Source organism: Lutzomyia longipalpis, chromosome 2 (genome assembly GCF_024334085.1).
Source record: "Lutzomyia longipalpis isolate SR_M1_2022 chromosome 2, ASM2433408v1".
Lineage (NCBI taxonomy): Eukaryota > Metazoa > Arthropoda > Insecta > Diptera > Psychodidae > Lutzomyia > Lutzomyia longipalpis.
The window spans coordinates 21,593,484-21,615,209 of record NC_074708.1 but is presented as its reverse complement, the minus strand read 5'-3'; the positions used below and the strand labels follow the sequence as shown (position 1 = coordinate 21,615,209).

The 21,726-nt window shown below is 35.0% G+C and overlaps 1 protein-coding gene across 1 annotated transcript in view; it reads left to right on the top strand.

Moving 5' to 3' along the window:
- The window catches only part of LOC129789527 (teneurin-a), a 383,778-nt gene that overhangs the window by 39,366 nt on the left and 322,686 nt on the right, over positions 1-21,726 (top strand). The gene's annotated exons all lie outside the window — the stretch shown is intronic.

Here is a 21,726-nt window from a genome sequence, read left to right as displayed (position 1 = left end):
AAGTGAAAGTTTGAGATTCTATGGTGGAATATTACAATATAAACTACTCATAGCGAGCTCAAGTGCACTACAATAGTGAGCAATTTTCCACAGTTGGACCAAAGTGAAACTAAAACAAGAAACTTGAGTTGGATGAATAAATCCGCCACGGGGCACGTGGAATTGGCGGAGAGACGTAGTTGTGCGGATTCGCAGTGTCTAAAATAACGCTACTAGCTGCTAGTTTGATTTCGATGTTATGTATAGAATTTTCTATTTAGCTATTGTACTCCATATATTCCTCAATTTCGTATTGTGTTTCAAACGTATTCGACTCATTTTGTTGCCCTCACAAAATCAGGCAGATGCCAGGAGTGAATAAATTGGGGAGAGATATTAATACCTCTACACTGGTCTACAGTTTCAGCATGAATTTCAGCATAGTTGTGAAGAGAATTTGCATGAGAATTGGACGTTGGTTCGCGAATGACGTTATTGGGAGTTTATTTAACAAAACTATGCAAATATTGAAGCTTTTTGCTCATACTGTGGTTAAAAGCTCGATGGTTAAGTTATCCATAAGTTTTAATATTTGAATTCTGTTGAAAGCTTTGTGATTCTTGTACCGAACGCTTAATGAGTTTGCAGCATCAAAATTCGTAATTGATTTTTTTTCTTTTACAAAGTTTTCTTTTTTTATTTTGCTAAAAACTTTTTGTGATATTGAAAGAGGTTTCGTACCCAAAGCTTCAAGTACAATAGGTGAACATCAGGTTTAATGAAAACTATGAGGGTTACAAAGACTAAAATTATCTACTTTCTGATTACTTTTGGATTTCAAAGAATACAAAAAAACGTGGTTAGGTCAAAGATCGTTAAAATTTCAATCAACTCAGGGGTAGAACCCCTGTTTTTATAACCCCTTTATAAATCTAGATTCCTTTTTTTATAATTTGAAGAACTTCTTTTAACAGTCTGAATACATCGTAAATCTCCTTACCTTCCTCCTTAAGCTTCCATTCATAACTAACATACCTACAGGACAAAATTTTGTGAACATAGGTGGAGCCGGGTGTGGCTTTACAAAATCCAATTGTCGTTGCAAAAATAGAAGGATATTGAGTGTGCTTCTCAATGTATACATACACATATGTCTTTTCAGAGAGAGAGTTATTTTCCTCGAAGGAGTCCTCCACACTGGGCTCACTCAAAAAGTCAAATAGGTTTGTCTGCCTTCACATTTCCATCAATTCCTATGGCGTAAACGTGACAAATGATTATTGAAAAAGTTTTACGTTGTTTATAGGTTTCGGGTGAGTGGGAAATGAATTTATGGTAATAAAAGAATGTGGGGGAAAAGTCTCCTTTTTTCCCAGGGAACTTTCAACTTTTACCATGCAAAAGCCCATTGAACTCGGGCGGGTAAACTACACATATAGCATACACCAGCATATCGAAGTGAATTTATTTTATTCACTTACAATTCCGGTCAGAGTACCCCACGAGTGATGAACGAAGCTAAATCTAATCACAATGTGGACTTTCACATGGTAGTCTCTCGAAAGCTTCGGCTCTTTGTGCCATTATCATGGTTTTCTTGTGCACCACCCAGTGGAGGAACAAATGTGGGTCATAGCCCTTGGATTTGTTGACATTTCGGACACAGAACATTGGGGCAAGTGAATAAATAACGTGTGACGATGTCTGCACACGTAGAGTAGCATTTCTCGAACCTCCCCCAAAAAGTGAGGGAAGACAAGAAAATTAATATCTTTGTCATCATCCAAGAGTCTTCTCCATTGTTGTGCAATATTTACAGAATATACATATCCACATAATGCCAATAATTTCAGTATGTACTGTACATGAATACTCCGAGAAAGTCCTGAAAATGTTGGTATCTCTCTTATCATAAGAATCATCTCTCATGGAGGCTGTTGACACGAAAGTGCCACAAATTTGAGTTTATATCGCTTTGTGTTATATATTTATATATATATAAGTACTACCCCTCCACCGAAAAGTTTATTGCATTTGACAGTGATAAAATACCAATGAAATACATTTCAGCAGACAATTTCTTTAAGATCGTGCGCCACACACTCAAGCTACGTGCTTAGCAGTTTTAATTTCCTCTCAAGAAATAAATTCTCTTGGCCAATGCAACTGATTGTTGGCAAAATAGAAGCACTCGTGGTGAGATATTCCTAATACGTGATTCATTCTTGTTCATCTTCTAATTCGATTTTTATACGCCAATATTTATAGTGAGTTTTTTTTTCTTCAAATGATGGAAAAGTGGTAAATAAATGGAGAAAATTCTCAGAGAACCCAACGAACAAAATAAGTTCTATAGTATTCTCATTGAATACTTCAAGTAAAATTTATAAAACCATGAATATCCTAGAGAACGCTTGTAGATAGCTCATATATGTCTCTCAAACCATTATGAGCCAATCTGGCGCACTAATAAGGGCCTACAAGAGTTCTCTAGGTTTATCCTATAACAGTCTTATAACTATCTACAATAAATATTATAAGAAATATTGATTGCTTATTAGTGCGTCTTATAATATACTATGAGAAACTTATAGCACTGCTTATAAGAAGATTATAGAACTTAGGAAAAAATTCGTAAAATTTTTAAAAAAGATTTTTAATTATTATTTTTTTCCAATTTTCTATATTATTTTGAATTTTTTTTTTTTTGATATTTCGTATTTATATATCAAATTATTTTGTGATTATATTATATGATTAATTCATATGTATAATTGATGAACATATGTCTTGGATAACTTCCTCTGCGTCCCGGGAACATATCTGAAAGAGTTAAGAATACACACATATCTTGCCAGGCAAATGTGTGAATTTCGTATTTAACAAAACTCATCAGAATTTATTTCTACCGAAGTATACGGGATATTTGGTACACTTTTATACTCGTAGAACATTATGAGAGCTCTTAAGAACCTTTTGAGAATTGAATTCTTATAACGATCTAGTTAGCTCCTCAGAAATGCTCTAACAAAATTTCGCATCTCCCTTGAGAAAGTATTGTACGTACGAGATACACATACTTTTTCATGTGAAAAATTGCCTTTCTCAGCTACCATATTTTTGCATGGTAGAGGCGATATGTCAAAGCTAAATAAATACGAGAAAAAATGCTTTCTTTTTTTTCTTTGAAAAATCAACTGGATAATGAATTGTTGCGCATATTATATCTCAAAAAAATAACTTATATTTAGCAATAAAAATAAAACTTTAATAATAATTTTTCATCAACGGGAGAAAAAAGTTTCATAAAAATCTTATAAGCAGATCTATTAAATTCTTATTGCATGCTATAAGCTTTCTTTTAAGTATATTTAACTTATAATACCCCATTATGGAACATATTTTCTTGTAGATCATTGGTTCTATATGGATGGGCTGTAGGCTTTTATAAGAAGACATTATTGGAATTATTTTCCTGAGAACAAAAGACTCATATCGAAGTCCTATAGAGAACTACAATCATGGCTTTTAAGAAAAAAATTCTAGTAGAATATATAGCCTATTTAATTCTTTTATAAGACAAAAAGTTCTGTGTTACACCATTATAACACCTTTTTAGAACTTTTAGTCTTTTAAGTCAAATGAAATGTTTGTTGGGAATTTAAAAACGATTTGGATTAACTAACTGACAATCTCTTGACTCTTGACACATATTTAATCTTCTTTCAATTTACTTTTTTTTTTAAATCCTCTTCTTCTTTAAGTGGGAGTTTTTCTTATATGGAAAAGAATTTTATGATATTTTTTTTATATTGGATGCAGTGTTAATTCATTCTTTGACTTAAATAAACTTACTATATATACCTATTCGAATGCTTTGATATTTATTTAGGTTTAAAATAAAGCTAAGTGCTGTTTTTTTTTGCTTTAAGTTTGCGTAGTAAAATAACTATAAATATTTATGAAAAGTGATATAACTTGGATAATTTTCCAATTTTTCTTTGTTTTGGAATCTGAAATATGTATTTGTGTGATGACATCACTGTTGCATAAAGCATAACAAAAATAATCAATAAATGTATTAATATAAAAATAATAGATAGTGACGTTTTTGCTTTCATTTTTGAGCAAATCTTAGACAGAATCTTAATAACTGGTCCGAGTACAAAATGAAAAATCTCTTTGACAAGTTTTCATTCTATATTTATACGCCCATACATTGTTTCTTCGAGTGAGGAATTTTCCATAGAGAAACAAATTAACTCTTTAATCGCATGAATATGTTTCGGTCCTTGGTGATACCAATATAAAGCCAAATCTTTCTTAAGAAAAAAAAAAAATGAGAAGTATCCCAACCCCTATTGCACGCTAACTGAAGCTCCTCCTTGAGTGACATTTAATCAGTGTGGCTGCGTAGATTAGTAGGTAGTTATAATGTCATTGCGTGTGTATCAAGTAATTACTTTATCACCTTGATCTTCATTGTTCCCCCGCAAGGGCGTCGATAACAATTTCTTGCTTTCTCCACGTAGACAAAACAATAGGTACCTATATGCCTCACCTATTATGAATGAGTAAGTGGGGTGGAAGTAATCGCAACGTGATAATTAGTAGCTGATTGATTAATCAACTGTGAATGTCAACCACGGTTGCGTCGATACAATTAATTTTATATGATTAATTATTTCGTAAGATCAATTGAGGTATGTTTCCTTCATCTTAAAGTTGAATTTTATATCATTTAAACATATGCTAACATTATGTTTGGGAGTTTCTAAAGCTTCTCGCAGATGTAGCTTTTTCCCACACGTGTGTACGAACATAATATTGTGTGTTGCGTATTTTGTGGAAAGTCGGTCAAAAAATCTACATATAACGTGACTTGATATTTCTTCCTTGTGTGAGACATGTTTAGTGATTGAAGGTGGTTCCTGCGTGCTGTCAAGTTTTGTGAAATTTCCCGTCAAAGATTGATGCTGTTCCTCACAGTACTATGTAAAGATATTATGCGGAAATTGAGGGGTGAAAATATTGCTTCTATAATGTACAATTGTCAGAACGTATTGATGGATTTAAATTGACAGTGCCATTATTTGTCTACCACTGAATTAAACATGAGAAATCACATAAAAGGGCGGGAGATCACATACCAAAATGCACGACAATGAAAATTCCTTATGGAACATATTTTCCATCTGAGAGTCCTTTTAAAATGCAAAATGGTTAAATCATGAGCCAGGAAAAAGGTTTCGTAAACTTTTTTGGGAGAAATGTCTGGCAGTAAAAATGAGATTTAACAGCAATGAGTTCAGGAAAGCAATTTTCAATTTTTAATGGTTTAGAGATTTAAAGGATGCCAGTAAAATAGGGATAATGCTCAAATTTAGGTGTGGTATTAAAATACATAATATAGCCATAATATCGTTAAATTTCATGCTAAATGTGAGAGAAATGCGCGAAAGGATGTAAGAAATTGTTCATAGAGACGATACATGTTGGAGCTGTTTCACGGAAGTGTCCTTGCGTTCAGTCTTATGTCCTTCCTTTTGCCGACATGAATTCCAAATGAGCAGGAAATGTTTCGGCGGTTGCCAAGAAACCATCGCATTATATTATGCCTGACTATCATAATTAGAATGACTTGGAAGAAAGTGGCATTATAATTTTTACTATGGCAAAATGTTGTTGAATGCCCTCATTTAGAGTTCATTCTGGTTGAACAGTTAAAAAAAATATATATCGCTTTTATTACCAAGTAAATAGCAGAGAAAAATAATGTCCACGCAGAGAAAATAAAAATTCATGGAAAACTATTTTAAAATTTTAACTAAAATTCAAAGTTATAGAAACATTTCTATGACAAATATTTTGAACTAAATGCAATACGTGAAAGCGATTTCATTTCTAATAAAATAAATTAAATTTTCCCAAATTAATTGCTTTATAGATTGAAATAATTAATTAAAGCATACTTTTTTTTTTAATCGTGACTGTTTTCACAAAGAGAAGGAATCTCTTTTTCTCTGAAAAATTCACCATAATTCTCATTACTGTGGTTCATCGCAATTTAACAACACTATGCAAATTCAAATAAGATTGCAGAACATTTCTCTGGAGGGAAGACAGTGATTTATAACTCTTCCGCTCATAGTGGTTGGAAGCCAAGAGAGGATGACCATAGAGTTCAGGAGCGGTTACTAATTCCGTCACAACAGAAATAGGATATATGGTGTGTGGGACTCGATATTCATCCCATAACTGAAACCGCACTCAAAATCATAAATCTCAGTCAGACTCTTGAAAGGTTCCCAGCTGTGCACTGACTCCACTCGTATTTAATTTATATGTAAACGCCTCTAAAATACCACGAACCATATAGTCAATCAAAGGATACTCTCTCTCCTGCGGTCAGGCTGAGGATGCTGTAATAAGTCCTCAGAACAGTATACTACATATACTATGATTATATCTTTTTCCTGTCATCTTCGTGAATTCAATTAAGGTCTTTGAGAAGTTTTGTGAGAGGAAATACCGTTGGAGAAGTGAAGGTTTTATGTTTATTTACGTGAAAATATCTTAAGCCATTCGCGTTCATTTAGACATATGATGATCCAAATGTTAAACATATTTTTCATTTATCTATGATTCTTCCAAAAAAAATGCTCTCAATAATCATCAACAGCGTGAAATGGAAGGAAAATTATTTGATAACTTTATATATACACTACCCGCGAAAAGTTTCCGGGCAAGGCTAAAATGGGATATTTTTTAAGGCAAATTTTAAGTGGCTATATCTCAGGCTGTGATTAACCGATTTTCAAAAATTTACCAGTTTTGGAAAGGTACATTTCTCACCTTTCTAAACCTGGTACATTTTTGAAAATCGGTCAACTCGTTCGCATTTGGCAGCCATTTTGGTAAACCTAGGTAGAAGATGCTTTTTTCAATATTTTACAATTTTTCACTTTAACCCCTTGCATCTCGGCCGCTAGTGCACCGATTTTGATGAATAGAGTATCGTTGGAAAGGTAATTTAATTCCCTTTCCAACGATACTCTATTCATCAAAATCGGTGCACTAGCGGCCGAGATGCAAGGGGTTAAAGTGAAAAATTGTAAAATATTGAAAAAAGCATCTTCTACCTAGGTTTACCAAAATGGCTGCCAAATGCGAACGAGTTGACCGATTTTCAAAAATGTACCAGGTTTAGAAAGGTGAGAAATGTACCTTTCCAAAACTGGTAAATTTTTGAAAATCGGTTAATCACAGCCTGAGATATAGCCACTTAAAATTTGCCTTAAAAAATATCCCATTTTAGCCTTGCCCGGAAACTTTTCGCGGGTAGTGTATATATATAGGTCATTGGTTCATTGGTAAAATTCATTAATAAACAATGACTCATTATATATTTCTAACCGCGATAAATAATTTAAATTATCCTATAACTTCTCAAAATTATAATGAATTTGTAATTAGTTGGTGTTCCACTTCGTGGCCAACACCAAGTATTGTAATCGTCGGAAAAACCGACCACCTCAGATCGGGCTCAAACTTGGTATGAGCACGTTTTAGACATCCCACATTACGAAAATGGTGGTGGAAAAATTTTGATCCGGCCGGCCTGCCGGCCTGCCGGTAGTCCAAACTTTGCTTTATAACTTAAGAACGGTAGGAGATAGAGACTTCCGGTTTGAAGTTTTCTATAGAAATGTGGGTGTAAAATTTCATTTTTTCGCATTTTCAAAATCCAAGATGGCCGCCATCCGCCATTTTGAAATACCGTCTACCACTTCCCTTACAGCTAGAGATCTGAAATTTTAGTATGTTGTAGAGCTCAGTGAGACGTTTTCATCGACAATTCATACTTGAAAATCGGTCAAGCGGTTTAGCAAATATGGCGGCTTAAAGCAAAAAGTGTTTTTTCGATATAACTCGAGAACGGCTTGACCGATTTTGATCATCTTGGTATCAAATGAAAGGTTTCAAGAAGCCCTACAACTGCCTAGAACATTCCAAGTTCCAAAAACATCCGCAAGAGGCGCTAAAATCAAAAACAAAAATTGCCTAACTTTAAGGGGCAATATCTCCGAATCCCCATTAGGCAAATCTTTTAAATTTTGATATGTTGTAGCCTGATTCAATATCTTTCATCAGTCCAAAAATGAAGAAATTCTATGTCGCCGTTTAGAAGATATCGCAGTTTGAAAAATTCTTGAATTTGAAAAGTTCTAAGAGTCATATCTCCTGAACTGCTTGTCCGATTTTGTTCAACTTGGTATCAAATTAAAGGTTTTGCAAAACTCTACAACTTTCTAGAACATCAGAAACCTCTAGAACTATTCTTTCAGGATAAAAAATGCCAAAAACTGTTTTGGTGAAACAAAAATCCGCCATTTTGTGTTCTAGAGGTGACCTTGAAATGTATCGAAACATATGTCAGATTATAGCTTATTTCAATACCTTTCCATAACTAGTCAAGAAATTTCTGTAGGCCTTATAGAACCAGAGATATAACCATTCTTTGCATCAAATTACTGAAGTTCACAAAAAAAATCACCTTTGCCTACTAATACTGCTCACAAATAGTATTACAACGCATAAACAAACTTCTATACGTTGTGGGACACCAACTCTTATAACTGGACGCGTTATGATTGACTTTTAATTGATATTTTGGCCCATTTTGGCATTTAAATTTGCAATATTAGATTATCTGGTACATTGTGCATTTGGGGTATGGATGAAGTTTGGAAATTGCAGATTATACTGCTGCGAATTAGTTGCACTATAATATGCTAAATCAATTGGTAAATGAAAGCTCGACATAATTGCAGAATGTCGACAGTCGACCAAAGAAGCAAAGTTGCAAGTAAACTTGCACTCACAGAGTGCTCAATTTCCTTTTCCCTGTTTGTTTGCCCGAAATGCGAAACGCTGTCACGGGTTGGGCGGGGTGTGTGGGTGGATTTTCTGTGTGAAAATGAGTTTGTTGGAAACTCGCAAAACTTAAATCTTTTGGTGTGCATGGTGGAGAGAAAAGATAATAAATTGGGTGTATGCGGTTGCTTTATTCATGCAGAACTTGTTAGACTTCAATGCCGTCTATTGCATATAAATTCAGGGCAAGGAGCAGTGATGTTCTTGTATTATGTTTAATTATCCGTAACCACTTGGACCAAACTTCAATTTCACATCTTTTCAAAGCAACCACCACTGGATCGTTTTCTTGTATATGTATGCTCTCGGTAGAACCATTAGCAGTATATTCACATTTGGGGTGAAAAGCTCTCGTTCTTCCGCACTGACTAGGGTAGCTCCATCCCATTCACTGCCCTTTTCACTCATCTATCTGCCATAATCATTATTCTGAATTTAAATTTTTGAAAGAAGAAACGATAAGTCACTGGCGGCTTGGTGTGTGCTATGGGCTTTTGGGTGGAGATCTAAAATATTAAAATTCCTCACTGGCTCCTCTTAAAAATCCATTAAATCACGACCCTTCACCCCACTGAGACGACCCTCGCGAACAATATCCAATAAGTCACACTCTTGCTGGAGAAAGTGTGGGGTCATTGTATTTGATCCCCATACTCTTCTCCTACATATACCCATCCATGGCACTTTTCTGCCCGTTTCTGCTGATGATGCGAGATAAGTAACAGAGAGACAGCAAATGTGGTGAAATGACTTGTTGCCACATCACTTTTAATTAATTTATCTGCAACATTTTCTCCCCCAAAAAACATGATCGGAAATTTTCCGGGCTTTGGAAAGCAGAGCAAAGCATCCCGCTGTTTGAGAAACTTAATTGGCTCTTCTTGTGCAACAGTCACTTGAAGGAGTTATCATTAAAAAATTATGCTTGTAAGCCCCAAAATGACGTGGTAGATCGCTCACAAGAAGGAAAAGTTTGGTCGTTCAAAGTTACTTTTCCCCATTTACTTTTGCATTGTTATTTCGCCCCCGAAAAGTGGGAATGTTTTTGTTTTTCCCCACACGGCCCCCATGGAAAACTTCTATTCCAAACTTTATTGTACCACCACCCCAAATGACACGTGCTCCAAACATCTTGGACCACACTCCTGCCCTCCTGATGTTGGCAACTTGACTCGAGTGCTCTTTTAATTAATACGCTCACCACCTCGGATGAATTGCATTTTTATTGCTGAAGCATTTTTTATGGGTCTGCCTGTGGCATTGTTGGTCAAGATCCTTAGAAAAATTTTATGTTGTATATACTGTAATGTTAATAGCTTATATAGGTAATAATAAAGTACAATGCTTGGCTAATTTGAAACTGAGTAATTGGGTATGAATGTAATCGTAAAAAAAAGTAAAAATGAATGCTGTCTAGACTGATGAAACTCATTTAATTAATATACTAAAATTATGATAAATAGTAGAAATTAAAAATTTTACCTAATCTATAGCACAAAGCTAAACTATTAACAAAAAAAAAAAGACAAGAAATTTTACAATTTGAAATTCCTGGTGTACAAAAAGCTATAAAGTTATCCCCTTTGCAAAAACACTTTGCAATAAATACTGACCTGAATTTTTATACTCTCAATGGGGTAGGGTCTGAACTGAAATTGAGTGAACATTGCTCTACCACCTTGGCTATAAGTCAGCTCCTCCTCTTGACTTAATTAGCTCAGCACAGCTCCAATTGTGAATACCATAATCGTAACTTCTGCCACTGGCGAATACTTTTTTTTTCGTGTGCACAAGAGATTCTCATTGCGGAAGTGGAAATAAAGAGCGAAAGAGATTTCCACCAGATATGTATGGTGTGGCAGTATACGTGTAAATTTCCATTTCAATTCCAGTGGTGCCATCGTAAACAAGACACTATCGAAAATTATGAGGTGGTCGGAAATGCTATCCGGAAGCCATCTCTTGTAATTTTACATGGCAAAATGCTATAGAGAAGGGAGGCTAGAGCCTGCACCAGATTGCATTATGAATGCAGAGAGAAACCTAAGTCAATATTATCTCTCGTTTTGATATCACAGTTGCCTCAATTACTGAGAGAGGCTTCATTTTCCAACAATGCTTTTGGAGATATACATATGTATGTACGTACATAACATGAATATTATTTATGAATTGTTTTAAAACAGATATACATACAAAATATATAATATGTGAGAGCAAAACTTCAATGGAGATGGAAAACTCTAAAGCATCTCACAAATTATAAAAAGAATAATAATTATATCTGACTTTTATATTACGAATTAGAAAACAAACTTCCAAATACATTTTTGAAGAACAAAAATGTGAGTTTATTTGTTTCGAGTATCCTTCCTCGATTGGGTAAACAAACTCGTTTAGTAAAATTAGTTATTGATTAGAACATAACGCCTCTATATGTTTATTTTTAATTTCTTGATCATTACATTTCATAAAACGTAAAAGTCAGTATTGAAGTGTTTTTATTGAAATACATTGAATTATGTATAAAGATATCTAAATTAAATAGAGAAAATATAGTTATGTGTATATTTTTTCACTAACGATTACTCCCGTTCCAAAAACATATTTTGAAACTTGTTGTGATGTGAAAAGGAATTTATCCTGAGGGGCAATTCCTTGTAGATTTTATATCTGTTTTAGATTCACATCGAAATTGGTGACTTTTCAGTTGAGAGCTCAATGTTTCCTTTAGCATCGACACCGCATAAAATGAAACATACATACGATATATTCCTATGGGAAGGGAAATATCGGAGAAAACGATGGAGTTGTGAAAGAGAGCTTCAGGAAATTACAAAGCATGAGAAATCAGATTTTCACAAACAAAATCTCTGCAACCATTTTCAACCCTCTCCTAAACTATTTATCCAAAAACCTTTTTTTTTTTGCAATTTCCCTTTTTTTCTTGGAGTATATATACAACAATCTTATTGCATTAATATCTGTGCATTACCCCTGGATCTGGGGATGGAGTGAGAATGGAAGAAAAAGGCAGAAAAAACGGTATCCATATCAGACGGGGTTATCTCAGTCCTTTATGGGTGCTCATTTTTTTAATAGATACCCACCCGAAATGACTGAACTTTGCGTGATAATATTGCACACAACTGCTGCTTTTATATTTTGGATAATTTACAATAATGGCACCCTTTTTTTCTCCCATGGACCCAACATAAAAGTAAAATATAACGGTAAAATATAAATATATATAGCTACATGGTACAGATTAAGGAGAAAAGGGAAAAAGGGAATGTACATGGTAAGTTTCACTTACGGGCTGTGATTCTTCCTTCAGAGGCCAAGTTAAATATATTTAAATGCAAAGTCTAATAGATAGCTGCAGAGTATGGATTAATCAGAAAAGGGAATGTACTGGTAAGTTTCACTTACGGGCTGTGATTCTTCCTTCAGTGATCAGTCTAAGTGTGATATTTGATATAAGTTTGATGGTGCAAACTCTGGGGGAAGGCTAACTCGCGCATTGGCTGTGATTCGTGGCGCGAGTCATCCTTCCCCAGAGTTTACACCACCAAACTTATATCAAATATCACACTTAGACTGATCACTGAAGGAAGAATCACAGCCCGTAAGTGAAACTTACCAGTACATTCCCTTTTCTGATTAATCCATACTCTGCAGCTATCTATTAGACTTTGCATTTAAATATATTTAACTTGGCCTCTGAAGGAAGAATCACAGCCCGTAAGTGAAACTTACCATGTACATTCCCTTTTCTCCTTAATCTGTACCATGTAGCTATATATATTTATATTTTACCGTTATATTTTACTTTGCATTTACATTTATTTATATTATTTATATTATATTTATATATACCTTATATATAAGGCGCCCCGCTTCGCGGGGCGCCAAATAGTTAGCGTACTAATTAAACATGCAACTATATACATATATTTATATTTTACCGTTATATTTTACTCTGCATTTATATTTATATCTATATAATAAAGAAAGGTCTGTTTGTTGGTAATCTTCCGTCGTGTTCGGCTATACAAATCTACACCGTTTGACCGATCGCGATGAAATTTGGTACAGAGGCTCCTTATATCAGGCGGTTTCGAGTGGCCGTATCCATTTTCCCCCCAAAGCCCCCCTTCAGGTAGCTCCCATATAACAGTCATGCATTTTTTGCGAATTTTTGAATTTGGCGCCTGAAATGTTGTATGAAAATGATTTCTTCTCTTTGCAATTTTTTTTGGGGTTGATGAGTGGCTCCAATCAACGTATAAATCATCACAATTTTTTTTCTCTAAAATTTGCGCGAAGCGCAAAACCCCCCGCGAAGCGGGGCGAGGAAAATTGGAGCGAAGCGACAATTTACCTCGTACCTTATATATAAGGCGCCCCGCGAAGCGGGGCGCCTAAGAATTTGCGTATTAATTAAATAAAAATTAAAACCAATATATCTCCTGAACGGCTCCATAGATTTTCTTAAATAACCTGTTGTTGGAAAGGTATTGACCTCAGCTATAACATACTGAAATTTTAACGAAATGCATAGTACAGTTTTTGAGATATTTAAACTTAAAAATTTTGGATATGCAAAATATTGACTTTAGCGCCTCTTGCGGTCATTTCTCAAAATTGCAATGTTCTAGATATTTGTAGGGCTTCACGAAACCTTTCATTTGCATTTGAGTTGATTAAAATCGGACTTGTAGAACCCGAGATATGACATGCCAACTTTGGAAGGCTATATCTCGAGAACGGCGACATAGATTTTTTTCATTTTTGGCATGGAGCTAGATAATATAGTCAACTATAACATACTGAAATTTCATCCAAATCTATCGTACAGTTTTCGAGATATTCATCGAAAACTAATCGAAAATTTTGTTTTTGATTTTTGGCCCTCTAGCGGTCGCTTTTGAAACTTTGGATGTTCTAGAAAGTTGTAGGGCTTGCTGAGAGCTTTCATTTGAGCTTGAGTTGATCAAAATCGGTCAAGCCGTTCTCGAGTTATGGCCGATTTTCGATGAAAAATTTTGGCGGCCATATTGACTAAACGGCTTGACCGATTTTCGAAAATGAGGTATCGTTGGAAAGGTCTTGATGGCCCCTACAACATATCAAAATTTCAGATTTTTAGCTATTACAGGCGCTGAGATATAGTGAAAACAAAATTTAGGGGTGTTCCAAAATGGCGGACGGAAGGGTGGGGGGGTGGATTTGACCTCATAATCGGATGTCTTCCACCAAACATTTGAACTTTGCCGTTGACCCCAAGTCTCTATCTATTACCGTTCTCTTGTTATTAAGCCTTATACGACGGACGGACGGACGGCCGGACGGACGGCCGGCCGGACGGCCGGAAAAGTTTTTTGGAGCATACGTTTTTCGGAATGTGGGGTCTCTAATTCGTGCTCATACCAAGTTTGAGCCCGATCGGACAACATTGCATTTTAGGTGGTACACAGAAGCTGTGCTATTCTTTTCTTCGAAAGAATCACAGCTAAAAACGATGGAGGAGCAAAAATGGAGGGAAAATGTATGAAAATAAATTGAACATATATAGCGTGGATTTATCGTTTTCGATATATGTATGCATGTGGCAGTTTTAATTTGAAAATTTTCCGCGATAAATATTGGTTTTATACCAACACAGAGTAGTGGCTTCCCGCTGCCGGGGTTAATCAATCTCGATTCCTCCATATATACTTTAGACTCTTGTGAGTCGAACACTGCCAGTCACGGGTAATCTTTCACAGCACGACACTCCCCATTATGAGCATGACGAAAGTTTCCACGCAAGCACAGATTGCACTTTTCATGCTGTGAAAATATCCGTGTATGTTTATATATAGAATAGTAAATGTGAAAACTTGCATTATTTACTTGGTGCCTTCATCCACATTTTGCAACATGGGCGATGTTTTATTACTTGTCAGGAAGTCTTTAGAGTCTTAAACCTTCCGCTTAAGTGATCCATTTGAATTCATCTCTTTCCCCTCTACACTCATACCGGACACTCTGTCAAGATGGGTGGCTATAAGGCCGATATAAGTGCTCATCCGAGATGTTCAATTCAATAGAAAATTCCTTTTCATACCACATGTGATCTTTATTGATACTACTTATCATTAATTTGCATAAAAGTTCGTTGAATTTATGAATGCTTATCTGTTATACCGCCCACTTGAAGAGTATGAGCTTTGTGAATTTTTAAAGGTCAAAGGTTTCCAATCTATTCCGTAGGCGCATTTCTCCTCTAATTTGAGTCAGATGAAATAGTTGAAGGATCATTACTTTTCATTATTATCTAAGAGCATTTATTTACATCTGATTAACTTTTTTTATACAATTATAAAAAATTACAATTAAATTTAATATTATTCTAAGAACTTAAATAACCTTTAATGATTATTTTACTTCAAAATTTGTCCATTGATCATTTCGAATTGAATTTTTAATTTCTTTTTTTGAAATATTTAATTTTTTATCTGTTAAAGGGAAATAATACTTTAAAATGAATTTATTGAACTTGAGAATTCTGTTGTGACCCAACACAACCCCTTATTTTCAATACATTATATTCAATATCTTGCGCCTAAATTATCTCTAAAGTCACCCTAGCGACATTCTTCCTCCTTCGATCTTCTCATTTGTAAGAGACTATACCTTGATACAATATAGGGGTAAAATTCCACAGCGGATGAACCCCAACAGATATGACCAAATATGGTCATATCTGAAAGATGAGAATTTACAAAAAGGTAAACTCCCACGGTCACCAAGAGCGAGGTGACAGAGTTTTCTTGCCTAATTGCTCAAGGTGCGCGGGAAGGTAACAGCATGCATGCGTGATGATGCTATCGGAAGAGAAAGCGCGATCCAATGTTTGGCGATCGCGCCGCGATAGCGGGGGTAGATGCGTTGAAGATAACCAATGGGCAGCTGCCACCTCGCGTCTCTCGCAAGGGTAAACTCCCTTTTTCTTGGAATTTCGTCATCCCGAGAATAGAGACGCTCCCTTTTTCCTGGAATTTCATCAGATAGAGTGTTGAGACGGGAGATAGGTGAGGGGGTGATCAAGTTAATAAAAAGGGCTGACGCCCTCAATCGAAGAGTCAGTCAGAGGCAGTCAGATCAGAGAGTCAATTCAGTTCAGTTCATTCAGTTCAGTTCGATCAGTCAGAGCGTGGCCTCGGGTCACTGGCCAGTCGATCAGTTAATTCGGAAAGTCCGTATCGGGACATTTTCATTTGTATCAGGTAGTCCAAGTTGGGACTTGTAAAATTTATGTCAATAAATAAACGTTGGAAGTGAAAAATAAAATCCAAGTGTATTCATCGACTCGACCCTAGGCCCGCTTCCAGCGTCCATCATCCAGCGCACAGGACCCGTTGTGGACAATCTCTCCCCAAAATCCACAACAATTCAATTTATTGAATTTGAGAACTTCTCACGTAGTTAAACGTTTTTTGACTTTTTTTTTCAATTACTGCCAAAGATAAAGTACAAAGTACAAAGAATTCCGGGAAATTATCTTTACCTATCCTATTTCTTTTAGACAATTTCATAATACCTGCAAATTACATTAAAAAAAATGTATATCGTGCCTGTAAAAGTTGAAATGTAAAATAACATTAATTTGCGTAGCGCATCAAGTGCTAAAACATTTATTGAATAAAGCATTGAATAGTCCATATAAAATCAACTTTCTGTGACGTATTTTTATGTAAATTTCTTGATGCAAATAATCATGAATGATTTCACAAAGTTAGACATCAAAGGAAAAAACAGATGTGAAATCCTGGAAAAGAAAGAAAATATTACAAGATTTTTTATGGTAAATATTTGTTCCCATTTGAATGTGAAAATAATCAAAACGCCCCCATACTTAATCAGTGAAACATTCCCCATCAGCTCTCAAAAAGGATCCCGTATATTTATACAAGGAGCATATAGAAAGCACAAGGAAAGTGGTACTGAAAAATGCTGGGATATTTTCTAAAAAGAAATTTCTCACAGAGAGACTATATTTATCTCTTTTGTGGCGTTCAATAGAGCTGCTTTTGTTGTACCGCTTTGCGATGATTGCGAAAAGGATTACGCTATGGCAAGGAGATGCTTTTGCAATGTCTCTGGTAAACCATTGGATTCTTGTTGAGTAGCATTGCCAAAGTGCTTTAGTGCTGTTCTGGGTTTGGGGAGTGTATTTGCATGAGAATACGTTTCCTTCACACCCGCCCGCACCATATTTGGCTTTTCGGCACGAGAGGCGTTAAATCGAAATTCACTGATACTTTTGTGAAATATTTTTAAAACAAGAGGTGTACAACACTTCATCCTTTTTAGCACTCCTCTCGTGTGAAGTTTTCTCCATCTTGCCGAGTTACTGAATTGATTTTATTCCTTTTCTACGAGACTTGTACGTTGCCTTCTATGTCAGTATTTTTTTTTCTTCATGCCAAATTTTACCATTTACGCTTCATTTGCCACTAGAGATATGTCGGGGTTTCTTCAAAACTGCAATCTCTCCGTAATCACTTCTAGCACCCAAAAGGAAGTCAAACGGAATGCCTTATGTGATGATGACTTGAACACGAAGCGCTAGGGCTCACCAGGTTGAATAACTCGCTGCTGTGTGTGCCTGAGAAATGGTTCCTCCGACGTTTCTTTCTATCCACCTTTAAACTCCACTCACACTGTACAAAGAATTCTCATGTAGTTTTTTTAAGGGGAGCTTCTCAAAAAAAAAAAAGAAAAGAAATCCATCTAGTGCTTTATGTTATACACGTGAAGTACATTTCTTACAAAAGAAAATTGTTGTATGTAGGGGAGACCGGGGTAAAAAGAGTCATTTTGGAATTTTCAAATGCCAATTTCTCTCAAGTTATAAATCGGAAAAATCGGAAAAAATTAGGGTGGAAAGCCCTACCAACCTACAATTTTTGACAGTAATTTGGAGGTTATCCGATCAGTACTTTAGGAGTTAAAAATGAAAATAGATTTTTGGCCCATTTCCCAAACTTTTGCGTATTGAGAAAAACGCGTTTTCCGAAGTTTTCCTTCAGCAATTTTCCAATCTGATAATTTTACTCACTACCTGGATTAGTGCAGAAAACGTTGCCAAGGTGTATTTTTCACTAACTTTTAATGATTTTTCTGTACAATTCTGTACTCATATGGGAGTTCGAAATTTTTGACATATTTTCTATCCATTTGTTGCAAAATGGCGTGATTGAGAAAATCGCAAAATTCTCTGTTTTAGTGGATAGAAAAGTGAAGTTCCTTGTCGCGGATTAAAAGGTGAGAAGTTTAGCTATCAACTACTATCAATCTCTCAGGTGGAAAATCATTGGAAATGTCGGAAAATTCGACCGACTTTATTTAGCCAACTGGTGACTATATTTATCCGCCGCGTTTAAAAAAAGTCAGAAGCGGAAGGGTTCAGGAAAAGCTCGAAAACTCATATTTCCCGTGGAGATAGAGAAAAGTGGTCTGAGACAAAGTTGTAGGCCAGGAAATTTCCTATAAGAATGACCTATCGAGGAAATTTTCTTGCCCTTGGGGAATCCTGCAGATAAGGATTTATGCAAATTGACTTTTTTTACCCCGGTCTCCCCTATATAGATATTTTTGTAATTTTATTTTAATTATATCTCCAAGGAAACCATATTCTCTGGTATCCTTGTGATATTTCCGTAATAATGTATTCCAATCAGATGTGTTGCATGTCATTTGCACAATTTGCATGATATTTTATTATTGGAAAAGAAACAGAAAAAAATAAAGCAATTATCACTCAGCATAAACATAAATGCAACAAAAAGCTCTCTAAAATAAGCTGTAAAAGCTCAGATATACATAGTATACATATGTACATATGCATTATGTAGGATTATACTGTGGATTTTGTTCTTTCAGCAATTCAGCTTAAATCCTGCAAAGTTTTCAAATGGACCCCAACGTATGCTGAATAAAAATTAAGCAGAAAATCTGCAAACAGCCATAAAAATTCAAATAGCACCTTTCTTAAGTAATGTTAGCTCAATAAAATTTGGAACATTTTGGTGAGAAATTTGCATGTCGCTGAAAGTTCTCTACAGCATGATTATACGATTTTACAATTCATAGTTTAAGTTATGACAGTGTTTGCAAATTTTCACCATATATACTTCCCATTCGTTGGAACTTTTCTAATTTCCACTCACCACACCACACCTGTCTTTGGCCTCTCATATTTTTTTTCTCTCACCATGTCCTTTTGACCCAGAACTATGGCTGAATTGTGCCATGGATATTTCCATCTGGACTTCCTTTCTTTCTCTTACCCTCTCAATGGAAATCAATGAATTTATGTGTGGGCATACATAAATCCAGCAATGTGGATTTAGACCGCACCATTCTGCTGAATGGTGCCTTTGGCTTCTAGTGCTGAAAATAGCATGTTTTATTTTATTTAATCATGCCTCCCCACCAATTTTATCAATGAACATAATGGTCAAGCTTGTTGGAATAAATAACAAGAAATTGAGGGCGTGTGGGTGAAATCAATATTCAATTATAGGTAGTGATGATTAATGCTCTCCAACAATTTTTCCCTCAATCGCCAGAGATAGATATGATATGGAAGGATATGAACGATATGTAGGCCTCCTATGCTCGTTTTGGCTATAAGTGGGTGGGCTCTACCGATTCATGCGACTCTATCTCATGCTATTCGTGCTAGTCGCGTGGTAAACGGGTCATCGTTCGCAACACAACACGTGACTTGCTTTACAATATCAGCTAAATTCAAACCCGTATTTCGCAAGAAAAAGGATTTCTCCCATTTAATTCCGTCAGCAGCAAATGCTTTAGAATTTATTTTTCAATTTCATTTGATTGAACTGCAATCTGGAAGATTTTTTTTTGGAAACTCTCTCACGCCCAATAAAAAGTTGTATTGTGCTGAGTCTGCCTTAAAATAAATCTGAGTCCTGTGTTTAGAATATTTAATAGGAATGTAGCTCTCTCCTTCGTTAGTGCCGCCTATCTATACCTATACCCTCGTATTTTATCCACCAATGTGTGTCATCATTTTGGTCCAGTGAAAAAGCAAAATCTCGAACATTGTGCTATAATTGCGCAATGCTTCATTTCACATTATTTTATTAACATAATTTTTGCGTGATGTATTGTGAAATTTAAATAATTTATCGATTTGTCCGCAAATTAAATGGGATTACAAATACATTTATCGCAAAACGGGGGAAGACTGTTTCAACAAATTTTCCACCAGACAAGCATCATGGGAAATTGCACAACACAGTAATTTTATACCCCTTAGGTATAGAAATTTCTTACCGTATCTCTTGATAGCTAGAACATTTTAAATCAGAGATATGTTATGGAATGAAAATGAATTGAATTGAATTTTCTATTTCAATTTTTAGATTAATTTTAAACATTTTAAAATATTTTTAGCTGTTGCAAAATTTTCATTAGCTAAAAGGAGTGGAGGCCATCAATTTGTTTTTTTTTACCTCCCCTAATGTGATAACATTTTAGGGTGAGCTAAAACAGACTTTAAATTAGACGTAACCAGAAAGAATAAATTGAAACGCATTAAAAATTAATTTTTATAAAAAAAGTCAAATTCATGGAAACCACATTAATTTCCAATGAAACTGTACACCTATATTGTTCACGGAATCTTTCGAAAAAAAATCGACATGTAATTTAAATACATTTTGCAAAAAAAAAAGAATCATTATCTGCTTTCATATTGTGTGGAAAAATGAATTAATTATTCTCATGGTGTGATCAAATGTGTTTAATTTAGTTTTGTTTAATTAATTTGTGCAATTTTTCACGAAACTCCAGATGGAAAAATTCCCGGGTTTCAGAATTATAAACCTCGCCATATCGGCAGATGTGCAAAAAGGGTGAGTGGTATGGGGGTGGTTCGTTGATAAAATTCTGTTCACTTTTGGTAAAAATTTGTCAATGTGTCAATACCATGTTGCGCGATACAAATTTTAAATGAAATGCAATAAGTCCTCCCAAAAGTTGCTACATATTTGGCTACGTGAGACACTACCAATACCAAATGGACAGCCCAATACCCCTCCCTCTCCCTATTTTGGACAATATATTTCTCATATCCATGGAGCCACCTGGTGGATGTTTCTATCTTTATTTTATTTCTCCCATGACGTAATGAAAGCCATCCCTCAAAGTGTTTGTTCAAAAAGGAAGGTGGGTATAGGGTCAATGCGCTTCCCATTTTATCCACAGAAACTTTTATATGCACTACACATAACACTCGTAGATGAACACATTTATGTGTAATTCTGAAACTTTGTCGATTCACTTAAATGTGAACGGGGAGCTTTCTATTTTTGATGTAACTTGTAAATTGAGTTATAAAAAAGTTATTCAACAAGAATATATGTATGTTTAGTCGTTTCAAAAATTATTTACAGTGATTTAATCTATCTGTCGTGAACACATAGTTTTCAAATTAATATAAATTAAAGGGAACATTCATGTAATTAATTTTTATGTTGTGATATGTTCGTTATAGAAGACTATAGGAATTTGATTTATTTATATTTAATTTAAAAATGTAAAAAAAAAACGAGATTATTATGAAAATCGTGTATTTTTCAGTTGTTTAGTTAAAATCCCAAAATATTTAAATATTCATTTAGCATGGAATAATTAATATGGGTTGGAGAGAGTTCATCTACTTTAATTAAATATTTTTTGTACCTTTATTGCTCGAAGATAGCAACATTTTAAACGAAATATTAACAA